The 15,338-nt window shown below is 50.9% G+C and overlaps 1 long non-coding RNA gene across 1 annotated transcript in view; it reads right to left on the bottom strand.

Annotated features, from left to right (window-relative positions):
* LOC141371655 (uncharacterized) overlaps positions 1-15,338 on the bottom strand; it is a 251,784-nt gene that overhangs the window by 59,537 nt on the left and 176,909 nt on the right. The window contains exon 3 of the long non-coding RNA XR_012376751.1: positions 2,068-2,181. This is a non-coding gene — a long non-coding RNA (uncharacterized lncRNA). The remainder of the gene's footprint in view (positions 1-2,067; positions 2,182-15,338) is intronic.

The following is a 15,338-nucleotide window of genomic DNA, read 5'->3' as shown; positions in this document are numbered from 1 at the left end:
CATTTTTAAAGCAGGGGCTTCAACTCTTTCATTTTATTAAAATGGCACATAAATATTAAAAAAGCATACTGATCACTTCATATAGCTGTGAGCTCCCAGGTGTGTTGCTGAGAATATCTATGTGTAAAAAAATAAATAAATTTTGATCCATACTACATGATATATAGAAAAATTAATTCAAAATGTATCATGAGCCTAAATGTAACCCCTAGAACTTATTATAAAACTGGAAGAAAACATCGGAGAAGACCTTTGCAGCCTTGATTAGGTAAAGATTTCTTAGGTATCAAAAGCACAATCTATAAAGGAAAAAAGTTGATAAATGAGACTTCATCAAATTTTAAAATGTCCGCTTTTTAAAAGGTACTGTTAAGAGAATGAAAAAACAAGACCATGAGAAGACATTTGAAAATCATACCTCTTATAAAAGACTTGTAACTAGAATATATAAAGAAGTCATACAACTCACTAATAAAAAGAACACAAATTTTAAAAGGGCAACAGATTTGAATAGACATTTCTTCAGAGAGGATATACAAATGGCCAATAAGCACATGAAAAGATGCTCAACATCATTAGCCATCAGGGAAATGCAAAACAAAGCCCCACTAAGACACCACTTAATACACATGACATGGCTACAATCAAAATGATGGACAATAACAAGCCTTGGCAAGAATGTGGAGAAATTGGAACCCTCATACATTGCTGGTGGGAATGTAAAATGGTGCAGCCACTTTGGAAGACAGTCAGGCAGTCCCTCAAAAGGTTAAACATGGAGTTCCCATATGACCCAGCACTTCCACTCCTAGGTATAGACCCAAGAAAAATGAAAACTTGTTCACATAAAGCTTGTGCATGGATGTTCATAGCAGTATTATTCATAATAGTCAAAAGAAGGAAACAACCCAAACTTCCATCAACTAATGAATGAATAAACAAAATGTGGTCTATCCATGCATTGCAATATTATTCAGCCATCAAAATGAATGAAGTACGGGGAGGTACTACAACATGGATGAACCCTGAAAACATTACACTAAGTGAAAGAAGCCAGTCACAGAAGGCCATATGTCGTATGACTCCACTTAGAAAAAATGTCCAGAATAGGCATATCCATAAAGACAGAAAGTAGGTTAGTGGTTGCCAGGGGCTGGGGGTATGGGGAGTAGGAAATGACTACTTAATGAAAATATTGTGGAATTAGGGGCACCTGGGTGGCTCAGTCGGCTAAGTGGCTGACTCTTGATTTTGGCTCAGGTCATGATCTCAGGGTCGTGAGACTGAGCCCTGCATCGGGCTTCGGGCTCAGCTTGGAGTCTGCTTGTCCAGCTCCCCACCCCTGCCCCCACCCCTTCCACACGCACTCTCTCTCTCTTAAATAAATAAATACAATCTTTAAAAGAAGAAAGAAAATATTGTGGAATTAGTGGTGATGGTTGCACAATTTTGTGAAAACACTAAAATTACTGAACTGTATACTTTTAAAGGGTGAATTTTATGGAATGTGAATGATACCTCACTAAAGCCATTATTTAAAAAAGAAAAAAATGAATCTGGGTTATTCTGGGTTATTTCCATTTTTGTTTAGACTTTTGTATCTTTTTTTTTTTTGTATTACATAGAATCTTTGGACAATATGAGTGGGAGGGAAGAGGGACAGTGCCATCCTAATATTACTGTATGGAATGACCTTGTGGAGCTGAAATGCCGTGTTTTACTATTTTTCAAAAATCTCTCAAAGAGACCTTTTATTAAAACAAGGAGCCTGAGGCAGACCTCATTGGAATGGGTTCAGAAAAGTCATGGTAAAGCGTCTGAGCGCTGTGGGAGATGCAAATGCATTTGGCAATACATGGGTCCAGCTCCCACTACACTCACACTGGTTGGACTATGTGAATTGTATGCCCAGGTGAAAGCAGCTTTGGCCCTGAGAAGAAAGAAGGGGAACAGGGTGGGGTTTTCAGCCATCTTCCTCCTGCTTTTGCTCAACTTGACCATTATGCCCTGAAAATACCCAAGTGTGTCAGAAAACCCGAGAGGTTGTTAAGGACAGGGGTGGCTCACCTGCATAGTAGAGAGTGGGTACTGGACTTGGGGGTTAGAGTCCCAGCTCTGCCACTTTCTAGCTGGGTGACCTTGGGAGATCCACACAGCCTCTTCAAGCCTCCGTTTTCTCTTCTGCAAAATAGGAGTAATAACATTTACAAGGCTGTCTATGGATTCCCACAGAAGATGTATGTGATTTGTGAAAGTGCTTGACAATGCTTGTTTGGTTGCATTTGTATGTGAAACTCCTGTAGAGTCATTACTATAACGTCCCCCAAATAGCAAGTTTTAAAGAGTCTAAAACACTCATGTGCCTCCACGTATCACACGTGCCAGAACAGGATTTAAATACTGCCAGGTACTCCATTTACCACAGTAAGAATGTGTGGAGCATATACTCTGTAACAGGGTCTTCTCACATTTTCTCATTTAATTCCTGCAACAACCCTATTAGGTAGGTCCTTTGGGCTTCCCATTTCATGGGTAAGGAAATTAAGACTCAAAGAGTTTAAATGGTTTAATCTTTCATGCCTCAAAGTAATGGAGAAAAGAGAAACTGGCAAGTGTTTGAACAGGGGGCAGAAGAGAGCAGGGATTAAGTGCATGGCCTGTCTGAATCTCAGCCCCACCACTCACAAAGCACTTGTCTTGGAGTCAGTTGTCTCATCTGTAAAAGGGGATGATAATAGCATCCGCCTCGGTTGGTATTAAAAGGATGAAATGAATCAATACACATAAGACACAGGGAACAGTGGCTGGCACAGGGGGTTAGCTATGGTCAATAATTCATGACAAAATAATTGAATCATTTATGAGACATCAAAAATGTTAGGTTGATGATAACTAATATAATGGCTTAATTGGTGAATTCTATCAAACATTTAAGGATGAAATAAAAGAAAATATAAAAACCTGTCTGATGGACTTCTGTGTTTGCTCACCACTTAGCGGTTGCATCATATTGGGATTTCTTTTGGATACTGACATGTTTTATGACTACCTCTCAGGCCACCAAAAATGGCTTCGTCCTCATAGTACAGGCTAGTCACCGTTGTCTAGGGTAGACTGCCTTTATACCACCTCTCTGGAACCTGGGGCCCAGAGAGTGCAAAGAACCTGTATAATGTGATACATCAAAGGTATGACCAAGCTCAGACCGGAAGCCAGGTCTCCATTCATCTAAGCTCACTTAAAAGCCAGTGACCAGGTGTAGGATTGGGAAGGACTTGAGGACTGTGGGAGTACAGTGAGCAGCTTCTCCTAAGAGTCAGTGAAAGCTGTCAAGACATCTTTCTAAGAGAGGTATGTGATGTTTGCCTTGGTTCTTTGGCAATCTGCTGACAAGAAAACCTCTGCATGGTACTTCTGAGAATGTTTTTGGACAAAAACAGGGATACTAAATATCTAGTTGATAGAACAAAGAGGGGGCAACAAATGCCTTTTGGAAGATGTTCATGGAGGTGTTAGGTGCTCAATCACTATTGCAACTGTGTAGATGTGCCATGGCCTGTGAACAGAGTGGTGCTTGTGTCTGGGTCGTGGGAGGGCTCTGCCTTAGGACCTACTTCCCAAAAGGGCTGGGGTGCTGGCACTGCTTCCCAAGGGGTCTAGGTCAGGGAGGTGGGAAGCTGTTTTTTGGTTTCTCTCTCCCAGGAATTCTGCCTCAACACACAAGGTGCCCACCGGCCTGCACTCTTTCGCTCTTTTCCCTCTTCAGGCTTTAGTTCCTCAGCTTTGACCTGGGTCCAATGTTCCGGACCCTGCCTCCTCCTCAAGCTGGCTGGCTGGGCACCAGGGAGCCAGCAGGGAATGTTTTTGGATCCTGAGCAAAGGAGGGGGATGGTCACTGTAATAGGGATGCTCTGAGCTCACCACCTAGTACCTCTAGTACCACCAATTCACTGGAGACCCTGGGCCGAGTCTGAGCCTGCCCCTTCCCCCGGGGCTCAGCTGCCCATCTACAGAGCAAGGGGGTGAATGCAAGAGCCTCAGTGATCCTAGAAAGTGAGAGCAGGGAGGGATCTTAGCGGCCATGGAACCTGTCATTGACAGATGAGGAAACTGAGGCTCAGAGAAGTGGAGGGACCAATCAAAGTGACTCAGAGCACAGGTGGCTGAGTGTGACCTGGGCTCTGGGCTCTGTCTTGACTCCCATGGCAGGCTGCCCTTCCAACTGGAACCCCTGAGGACTCCACGTGTGCATGTGCGGCCACTGCCTCTTATGCTCTCTGGGGGGGGGGGGGGGCCGCCTTTGGAGTCAGTGGCTTCCAGCTGACCTGGACAGGACCTTGGCTTAGATGGGGGCTACTCCTCAGGAACAACTCTCCCGGGTTGCCTTAAATCCGTCCTGGAAGGAGGCAGGCTGGGCTCACACAGAACTCTCCTGGCGTCGTTCTGACCAGGGCTGGAGCCATACAGGGAGTCACAGAGGATTCTCCCCCCACCTCCTTTCCCATTGTATCGATACTCTTCAGCCAAGGCACCCACTCACCACCTTTCTGGCTGGCTGCCTCCTCCTGTCAGCTCTCCCTCTCCTTCTCCCCTCCCTGGCTCCTGCTCACCCACTCTGGCTCCCCCTTGCCTGCTTCTAGCCCCTCTTAGCTCCCCTGCTCCTCTCAGCTGCCCACCCCAGCACTTGGTCTTGTTCTTGGCAAGCCTTCGAGGCTCTGCGGATCTGAGAATCTCTGGCCTCGTCAGAGCAGAGACGCAGGCAGGCTGCGCTGGCAGCGGCCCAGACCCCAAGGGGTTGGAGGTCTTGGGACTTGGGCCCCAGCGTTGAGCTGGGCCTACAGCTGCCTCAGAAGATGTCACAGCAAAGGGAGCAGCCTGGCAGGGTGGGGCCTAAGCTGCAGGGACCAGGCTACCCGAGAGACTGGGGCGAGAAGGCAGGCAGGAGATCAGAAGCTGCTCGGATCCACAGGTGGCCTCACCCCACAACACCATGTCTACACAGATTGAACCTCTGTGCTGAGATGAGGGCTGCATCCACATAATATGAGGCTCTGCCAGGTGGAGCCGGGCCCTCTAAGGAGATGCAGATGTTGTCCATGCAGGAGGAGACCGCCCTCCCCACCCCCGCCCCCCGGGCAAGGAAAAGAGGGCTGTCTCCAAAGGACAAGACTCTGCAAAGAGATGCAGGTGGCATCTACATGGAGCCCAGCCCAGGAGGTCCCTGCACGGGGCTGGGATCTGTCAGGAGAGGCCGGCAGAAGGAACAGAACAGCGCCCCCCCCCCCCCCCCCCGCTGGAGACACGGGCATCGACAACACAGGGACTGTGGCTCCTCCTCAGGATGCAGAGGACCACTGCATGGACCACGGCCCCGCAGAGAACTGCAGCACCTGCGAATGTGGCTCTTCGGGACCTCTGCGGGCTCTCCGTGGCACACAGCTTTTTGCACGTTGGCGCTTGGCTGGGCCAGCCAAGTGAAGCTTCATAAGGAGACGCAGGTGTGTGCATGCAAGGAGGCCCAGCAGAGAGGCTCAGATGAGGCTGCAGCCACCCAAGACGAGACTGTGTCTTCCCCGGATGAAGCTGCATCCGTCCTGAATAAGGTTGTGTCTGCAGAGAATGAGGTTTCATCTGCAGAGAATCTGGCAGTGTCTACACAGAACCACAGAGCCTCCGCAAAAAAAAAAAAAAAAAAAAAAACGAGGCTTCTCAAGAAACTGCAACCTGTACCAGCACAGGCCAAGGCCCTGCCCACATAAGCACACCAAACCATCCTGTGGACACGCAGCCTACATCTACAGTGTGCATGGCTCCCCTGGGCACCACCACCTGGATCAGCACAGAAACCCCCTCCGCAGTGAATTACAGCCAATATAAGGATGAGCCAGGGCTGCTGGTGGGTATGCAGCCTGTGTCTACATGGAGTGTGGCTCTAAGCTGGACCATCATGGAGCAACACTTCGCAAGTGCACTCCAACTGTTCATTGACAAACCCGGGCTCTATTGCCAGTGTCACCTGCCTTCACAGCCAGCAGCTGGATAAAGCTCAGAACTAGCCATTGCAAGGGAAAACTGGCTGCACCGAACTCAACCAGGGATCTCTGTGGAGACTCACCCTATGTCCACACCAAGCAGAGCTCCTCAAGGAGCTGCAGCCCGGGTGCAGGAAGCAGAAAGAGCTGCTGCGAGGGGTCACTGAGTGCATCCACCCGCCCCCAGGAGTGCGGCTCGTCAGGGAAGTATAGCCTGGGTTGGCAGAGCAGAAGGGGGTGCTGCTCAGGGTTGCTGGCTGATGCTACCTGAACCAGGGCTCCAGCTGGAGGCTCAGCCCATGTCTGCATTGGGCCCTGATCAGCAAAGAGCTGAATGCGGGCTCATTGAGGCCTCTTCCAGGGGACACAGGCTGCATCTTAACAGAGCACAGGTGCATGTGCAGGGTGCTGCTAAGAAACAGTCTGCATCAGTGCAGCCAAACAAGCCTCCGTGTGGGGCCACTGGCAACATCCCAGTAGAGCAGAGCTCCAAGTGCAAGTGCAGGACGCACCTACACGCAACACAGCTGGGCCATCCCTTATATCCCCAGCCACAGGCCGCTGGACGGGCGCTGCCCATGTGCACAGCCTTGCGCAGGGCTGGAGCCAGCCCTCCCAGTCACTGGGTTTGCTGTGCTCCATTCTTCTCTACCATTGCCTGCAGGACTCCCCCCTGACACCCCATTTTATCCCTGCCCCCTCTCTCGGAGTTTCATGCCTGTCCCCAGGGCCACTATGCAGTTCCTCTCTGCTGGGTTGCAGAAGCCTGACATTCCCAGATTTGGACAGAGTACCACATATAGGCTAGGGTACAGAGCCGATACCTTTGTGCAAACCCTTCTGCAGGTCTTAATCTGCAAAAAGTCTTCCTAATCTGAAACACCACCAGCGCCTGACTCCGTTTCTCTCTGGTTGGGAGATTCTGGATTCACAGCCACATAGGGAGTGGCTGTGTGGGTCCAGAGACCCTGGGCAGCATTTGGACAGGAGTGGGTGTGGCAGTAGGAGTGTTCCCAGCAGAAGGCACCCCATGGAGAAAGGCCCAGGGGTAGGAAAGCATGGACTATTTTGAGGCAACAGCAAGCCAGGTATATTTTCTGGAATGTGCTTGGTTGCGGCTCCTGGGCTCCCTGGCACTTTGCATTTCCACATTCATCTCCTGATGCCCACTGCCATATCCTTCTCAAAGGTGGGGCTCCTCCCAGGTGCCCCAGAGCTCCTCCCATCTCCTCTCCCTCTACAAGTCCCAGCAACCCACAGGGCTCCAGTTACTCTCTATAGTGGTGCTGTCCAATAGAAATTTCTGCAGTGGTGGAAATGCTCCACGTCTTCACTGTCCAATACAGTAGCCATGAGTCCCATGCAGCTGTTAAGCTACCGGGGATATGGCTAGTGTGAGTGAGGACCTGAATTTTTAATCGTAATTAATCTTGTTTCTTTTCTATTTCCAAGTTGTGGTAAAACATATATCATATAAAATGTTCCATTCTGAGCCATTTTTGGCGCACAATTCAATGCCATTAATTGCATTCACAGTGTTGTGCATCCATCAGCTCATCTATCTCCAAAACTTTTTTTATCATGCCAAACAGAAACTCTGTACTTAGCCTTTTTAAATTAAAATTAGTTTACATTTAAATGGTCACGTGTGGCTAGTAGCCACCACATTGGACAAAACAAGTCTAGAGGCCACTGTTCACCAAATCAACACCCCCAGCCCAGACCTGGATATCCAGCTGCCTCACAGGCACCCCCACCTGAGTGCCTTACGAGCTCCTCAAACTCCACAGTCGAGCGCAGCATCTCCACCCCCACCGCCCAGTACAGTTCCCCCTGGGCTCCCTTTCTTACAAAATGGCACCCCCAACCACCTAACAGCCTGAGTCAGAAACCCGTGAGTCATCTCAGATATCTCCCATTTACTTTGCTTCCACAGCCAATTATTTCTGAGCTCTGCCGATTCTCCTTCCTTAAAGTATCTCATCTGGGCTCCATCTTCTCCCTCTCTGTTGCCATGTCCCAGGGCTGGCTCCCTCCTCCACACTGTCTGACCCGGACTCTGCTCCTCCCAGCCCTTCACCACCACACCCTTGCCCCACCCAGCTTTCTGAGCCCTGTTGCCAGAGGCTGGCTGGGCTCCCAGACCCTGCCTCCAGCACTAGAGGCTCCCTAGAGCTGCAGGGCCTCATTATTCAGAGGCTGCCGAGCCCCACTGTGGGGCTGCTCTCTGTGAAGACCAAGACCTTGGCAAGCTTACGAAAATCAGGTTTCTGGGACAGCCTCCCAGGCTAGCCAAGAGGTAGTGGGAGAAGGCTTCCACGGTGGGGGGGGGGGGGAACGCCCCACAAATTGAGACTCAAAGTCTGGCACTGCTGCTGAATAGCTGCCTCCGTCTCTCATCTGTAGGACAGGGATGATTATCTTCCATCCTTCACCGTGCTGTGAGGACGAAATGAAGCAATGCAGGCGAAGGGGTGTGATGTGTTGCAGGAGCAGAGCCATGGGTCCCAGCGCTCACAGGTGACACGAGGGGCTGGAAAGTGCTGTGGCACCAACTTGGAGATTATTCCAAGAGGCTACAGACTTGTCAGCTGGAGTTCAGAAAGGGCCAAATGCCCTCCAGGAAAAGGGGCCAAATGAGGTCACATGTAACTCTGTTTCCAGAAATGCCTTGCCAAGCCCCAGGTGCTCCCTGGGGGATGTCAGCTTGGCTAATGGGCAAGTGCCCCCCCCACCCCCCCGCAGGGAGGTTTCTGTTTGTGGCCCTTTATCACTCTCGATACTGGGGAGTGTAGAGGGCTACTTTGGGCCTGCTGACTGCACACTGCTTGCTGGGCCCTAGGTGGTGGCTACTGAAGGACTTCTTTCTCCCAGAGCCTGGCTGGTGGTCATAAAGTCATTAAGAAGGAGCGAAGCTTTTACTTAGAAAAGAATAAAGAAATTCTGCATTTGAGAAAGTGAGTCATCAGCATTAAATGTCTAGCTGAATCTTCTGGTAGCAAAGACAGCTTTTTTTTCTGTAGGTTCATTCTGCAGGCAGCCAGCATAGCATCACTTCTGCCACGTTTAGTGAAAATGCAGCTCTTCCCAAAACCAGCTCCCCGGGGGGACTGCCCTCCCCTTCAGTGATTTCTGCACAGGACAGACAACAGGATTCTAGAGGGTGGTCAGGCCCTCCTTACTGGAGAAGGGGAGGTGGGCCAGGCTACAAGGACCTCTGTTTTGAAGACCCTGTTTTCAACCCTGGGCTAAAGTGAACAGTGGTCAAAAGCCATGCCTTTGGCTCAGGCTTCTGTTTGCTCTTACCCGCTAGGACCACAGGCTGGAACGCTCCCTTTGAGAAGGCCTAGGGCTTGACAAAGTATTACTGGACATGGAGTTTTATGTGGCCTCACTTCCATGTGGGGCATAGAGCCAGTGGGCAGGGAACAGATGACTAATAAACAAGTCCTAAATACGGACTCCCAGATTGGCTTGGCTTCGGCCTTAAACATCACTTGTCCTCCCTTACGTTACGGGTGGGGAAACTGAGGCTTTAACAGAAGCGATTTGCCGAGTGTCCCTACACACTACAGTAGCCATGCATTTCCCATGCTAAACAGGGCTCCTTTCCTTGACAGCTGAAGAGGCCGTTCTCCATGAAGGCTTCCCCATACTGGCCCCTTGGTGCCTTCCTGACTAGTCAAGCCACAGCCCCTACTGGGAGTTTTCTTTGTCTTTCTTTCTTTTTTTTAAAGATTTCATTTATTTATTTGTCAGAGAGAGAGAGAGAGAGAGAGAGAGAGAGAGAGAGGGAACAGAAGCAGGGGGAGGGGCAGGCAGAGGGAGAAGCAGGCTCCCCACGGAGCAAGGAGCCCGACGTGGGTCTCAAACCCAGGACCCTGGGATCATGACCTGAGCTGCAGGCAGACAACTGACTGAGCCACCCAGGCACCCCTACTTGGAGTTTTGTGCTTCCCTCTAACTGCACGCACACCTGGGATGAGCACTCCAAGCATGTGGGAGTTCTTCCCAGGGTCAAGTTGCTCTATTTGGTCTGCCCTTCCTGGTAATTGCATCCATGAAGCTGATGGAGTCAGCTTGCCAGATCATGCGCTCATTTCAAAAAAGACCATCCAGGGCCCTGCCTCACACTTGAGAAAGCAGGCGCTTGGCAAAGACTGGGAGTGCCACACCCAAAGGTCCCAGGAAACACCAGGTTGTTGGGCAAATCAGGCAGACTGTGCCCAGCAGGCAGAGGCCAGACTGTACCCCTCAGGGCCGCCAGCCTGGCAGGGATAGGAAAGTACTGGGGATGCAATTTGCCTTCACTCTACATGCATCTGGAGTCATGCTGTGGGGTCTGGTGATCCACTTGCTTCAAAGTGTTGGGAAAGATGGCTTTTTGAGCTAGGGCTGGCAATTTCTTCTTCCTTAATTGCCAGGTCTACTACAGGCAGTGGATTCTAATCACATATGTACATTTGCAAAAGTAAGGGGATATGGGGCAGGAGAGGAAGCGAGAGAAAGGAACTCGTCATTCCCCTAGATGCCAGTCTGGGCAGCACCTGTAAACTGACCTCAAGGTATGACTGAAGAAGCCTCCACTCAGCTGCCCAGCCACCCAACTGTCCCAAGCCCCTGAGGCCTCCTCTGGATTGGCCCCCTCCCTGTTTGCCCCACTGCTTAGTGCATGTTTGGTGGGGTGGGGATGGGGCAGAGGGTAGTTACAGAAATTGGCTTCCGAGTAGGTTTCCCCTGGGTGATTTTGGGGCCCCTTGCTGGTTGATGGATGCTGGAGCCAGAAAGGCCTGTTTCTAATCACACATCCAGAGAGGATGATTTCTTATCACGGGGGAGGGTTCAAGCAAAGACTAGACCACGGTGTGTCAGGGAATGCCTGCCAGAGCTGGGAGGCTAAAGGAAGGGTGCTACAGGGCCACTTGCCCTAGGATGCTGGGATCGCTCAGCTCCCAGGGCCAGAGCCAGCTCTGTGGCTAACTGCCAGTTTTGGGTTCTACAATCCCCAGTATGAGGCTGGGTTTCCATGGATCTCTACAGGTCATCCTGCCCCAGGGCTGTCCCATGGCCTCCCAGGGCTCTTTGATCCAGGGCAGGGATAGGGGTGGCAGGCTCTAGCCCAGGCCCTTAGGCAAGGTGGTCTGGGCCTACCTTGTGACATGTAAGAATAACCAGAGCAGGCTCCAAAGGACTCCACAAGCCCGGGACAGTCTTGGGGTTCCCAGCCACAGTGGAACCTCTGGACACCGTGGCCTTGCAGATGTCAGGCTGGTCTGCAGGGATTTGCTAAACTATGGGAGTGGGTGCCCTTGGCGTTCCACTCTTCTCTGTCCCATCTCTCTAGCTGTGGTTCTCAGCACTCTCCTCACCGGGGGCTATTGACTGCCTGGTGGGAACCCACTTTCTTGCTTGCTTTCTCACCTTCTTTTCGGTTAACACATTTTGGCTTCAGTACTCTCTTCACAAAGAACTTCTGTCATTGGCAGCCACAGGACACACTGCTTCTTCTCTTGCCAGCCTGAACCAGGTATGAGATGCCTTGTATCTCTGACATGCTCCTTCTTGGCCTTGAGTTCATGTACAGCTCAGGTAGGCTGGCGAAAGCCCCCGCCCCCAAGATGTCTCCAACCTAAGCTCCAGAACTGTAAATAGGTTACCCTATATGGCAAAGGTAAATTTGCAGAGGTGATCAAGTTAAGGACCTTAAAAGATGGAGATGATCGTGGATTATCTGGGTGGACTGGGTGTAATCACAGGGGTCCCTAAGAGATGGAGGGGCAGGCAGAAGTGTCAGACATGGACATGTGATAATGGGAGCTGAGCTTGCTGTGACGCCCCCCAGGCTTTGCAGATGGAGGAAGGGGCTACAAGCCAGTGGGTGCAGTGGCTTCCAGAAGCTGGAAAGTGCAAGGAAGCAATGCCCACTAAGGCTTCCAGCAGGAGTACAATCCCATCCACACCTTGACTTTAGCCCAGTGTGACTCATTTTGGACCTCTGACCCCTAAAACTGTAAGATAATAAAAGTTCGCTATTTTAAGCCACTAAATGCATGGTGACTTGTTATAGTAGCAGTAGGGAACTGACCCACCGGCTAACAGTCTTTAAGCACCAATCAGACACACCAACCAGCAGCAGTCACTGAAGCAAGGTGCTATATGGACAGAGTCAGCAGGCAACCCTAAGTTTGATCCCAGCTCCTCCACTTCCTGGGACTGGAGCCTTGGGTAAAGCCACTCCACTTCTCTGAGCCTCAGCCTCCTCATGTGAAAATGGCAAAATAAAAGCACAAGCCTGAGGTCCGCAGCTTAGTTAATAGTCTTGTACCAGCATTGATCACCTGCACCAACGTTAGGTTGTTACCATTAGGGCACCTTCTCTACAATAATGTCCAATTTGAATATACTTATTTCTTTCAGTTAATTTTAAATTATTAAAAAAAATTTTAATCACTACCCTTAAGGATACTGTCAGAACGATAGGTGAGTTCTTGGCATGCCAGAGCCCGCCAGAGCCGTTAGATGACACACTACCTTCAGAAACATCCCAGAGAAAGCCCCAAAGATACACTTTCCTCATGGGTGATCCCATCAGAAACACTGAATGTGCAAGAAGGAAAGGACACAATACTGCTCAAGATCCTTGCCAGGTTTGGGTTGTATTGAAATAAATTAGTGTCAGACACAGCCCACAGGAAGAGAGATGGGTGCTCATGGGGTACCTTCTTCTGGGGGAGCCTTACTGGAAGTGGTCTGCATTCAGCAGCCTCTTGGACAGCTTGAGACTTGCTGGCATAGCCCCTGGATACCAGGGGTTCCTGGGCCTATAGAGTTTAGAAAGCACTGGTGTAAGGCAGTGCTCCACACGTGTGCTTTCAGTGCTGTCATTTATGCCGTCCTAGAGATACTGCAGAATGTGAGGGGAGCTCCAGGAGGAGGGCCCTGTCACCCCACTAAGCCTCAGCTCCAGGCACACTAACCACGCTGTTCCCCACCCTCCCAGTCACATCTGGCCCTCGCCGATCCCCACCCCATCCTTCCCAAGCAGAGGCACATAGGGCCTCTTCATCTGGAAAAATGTCACCCCTTTCAGCTGCTCTCCTAAGTCACCTTCCTCAAGCTGAGTGAGCCAATCCTCCTTGGGGCCCCCGGTCCCACCCTGGCACTCAGCATGGTAGACCACAGATGGTGGGGTCCTCAAGGACAGAGCCCAAGTCTTGGCCCCCCAGCTCCTGAGCCAGGGACTAAGGGAGAGCTGAGCCCCAGACACTGCAGAAGCCTAATTCAGGAGCTCTCTTCGGGGCCACCTTTCATTGGTTGCATTTAATAGGTGAGGATCCAGGAGTGAAATGAGACAGATTTCTATGTATGGCATGACTAATGCAGGGGCTTTTTATTGCTGATTACAAAAATAGCCCACATGTGTGGACGCCCCCTAGGGATGGATGATATCATGCCGGTCTCTGTGGAGTCTGCTGAATTTTGGGGAGAAGTCACATTGTTATTAGCTATTTTGACGATGCAGAGGGAGGAGTCCTTGGTGAAGGGCGAGCCTATTATCTTCCCACCTTCCCCGGTCGCAGAGGCTGCAGGTTCCACTAGCAAAGAGCGAGCACCCAGTTACCTGCCATCTGCTCCAATCCTGGGGCCTCTGAGAGCAGGAGGTTGGCCTCTGCCTCCTAGGAGCCATGCCATGGCCATCCTGATACCAATGGGGCTCCCCATCCATCTACTCTCAGAGCAGAAAGGAAGATGCTCTCCTCGGGGGCCCTGTGAGCAGACTGGTGCTCAGGGATCTTCCCATAATGCATCTCCCACCACCGCAAAGGTGAAGCAGGTGAAGACCTCGTCGGAAAGCCTTGGCAAACACCAGTTCCAGCTCCACCGAAGAATGGATAATCACACGGTGGGGTCCCCGCTTTAAAAGAAACTTGGTCGTGATAGGGGGCGTGCAGCTGTTCTTCATTTTCCTCCCTCAACTAATGGCTTAAAATGCACATTCTCTGCCACTTCCAATAGACCTGGCCGGGTTGAACATATTTTCCCAGATAAATCAATCCCTGGCAGCCATCCCCCAAGATGAAAGGGGGGCACCAGACTAAACAATGTTTGTAGGAAAGACAGGAAGTGAGCTTGCTGCCCCAGGGTTGTTGGTGGCATGCACATACAGTGGGACGAGGGAGCTTGTCCCTGAGGAGAAGCCCCGGCTCCCAGCGTGGCCGAGGGCTGGCCCTGGTGCTAGATAACACCATCCCACCTTTCTGTGTGTCTGCCCTGTTCCACCCTGCATCCACCAAGGATGAAGCAGGGGACAAGCTCTAGGAGAAAACACTTGCAGCGTGACTCTCCCCATCCACGACTCATAACTACCGCTACTCTTCGGATGGGACTTCACGTGGGGGTGGGGAGCTTGGACTTGGAGCCATGGACCTGACTTCCAGACTCAGCCCCTTGCCAATAGGTTGGGTGACCCCAGGCAGCTATTCTGCCTCTTCTGGCCTCCTCTTTCTCCTGCTCTTGCGGAGATGCAGCCCCTGGTCAGCCCACCTCGTGGCCGCCCCCAAAAGAGCCGTTGCCCAGGGCCCTGCTAGGTCCTCACTGGCCAGTATTTCGGCATGGTGGGCCTGGAAGGACCCTCAGAGATCAGCTACTCCCATAGTCCCATTTTACAAAGAAGGCAACTGAGACCCAAAGAAGAAAGGGATTGGCCTGGGGTGCCCCCAGCCAAGAAACTACTTCCTCTCATTTCTCTCTTTTTTAAATTAAGCATTTTATTTGAAGTAGAGTTACACGCGGTTGTAAGAAAAAATGCAGATCCACATGTACTCTTTGCCCCCAGTAAGACAGATCCCATTTTCGCAAGTGAGTCTGAGATGGGGGAGGGGTGTGTGTGCATGCGAGTATAGGGCAGGAGGGAGCTAGGAAACTAGAAAAGGCTATTGTTCATTCAAAGCCGGATCTGATATGCTTTATTCTAAGCCAAAACTGCAAAAAGAACCTTCCCTCTCTTTTGCAGCCTCCAAGACTATTGAGAAAGTGAGTTCTGAGTAGCCCGTTGTGCCCATTTACCCAGTTGGTTCCTCCCAGGCCTTCTCCCATCTCCCATGCCCCTCCCTGCTCCTATCCCCACTTCCCTCCATGTGAAGAACGGGAGGCGCCCCAGATGGAAGCTGCTGGACAGGTTCGCATGCACGCGGCAGGCAGTTCCTCCCCACTCGGAACCAAAGAGGCCCACTTGGCTGCGAATCAGTGGTTTTCTACAGAAACATCACTTCTCTCCTGTACCCCCTCCGCCCCCCGCAGGGACAC

Source organism: Callorhinus ursinus, unplaced genomic scaffold, assembly GCF_003265705.2.
Source record: "Callorhinus ursinus isolate GAN/ISIS: 27379988/994484 unplaced genomic scaffold, GSC_fseal_2.0 scaffold84, whole genome shotgun sequence".
Classification (NCBI taxonomy): domain Eukaryota; kingdom Metazoa; phylum Chordata; class Mammalia; order Carnivora; family Otariidae; genus Callorhinus; species Callorhinus ursinus.
Note: the sequence above shows the minus strand (reverse complement) of the source record. Positions and strands in the feature narration are given on the sequence as shown.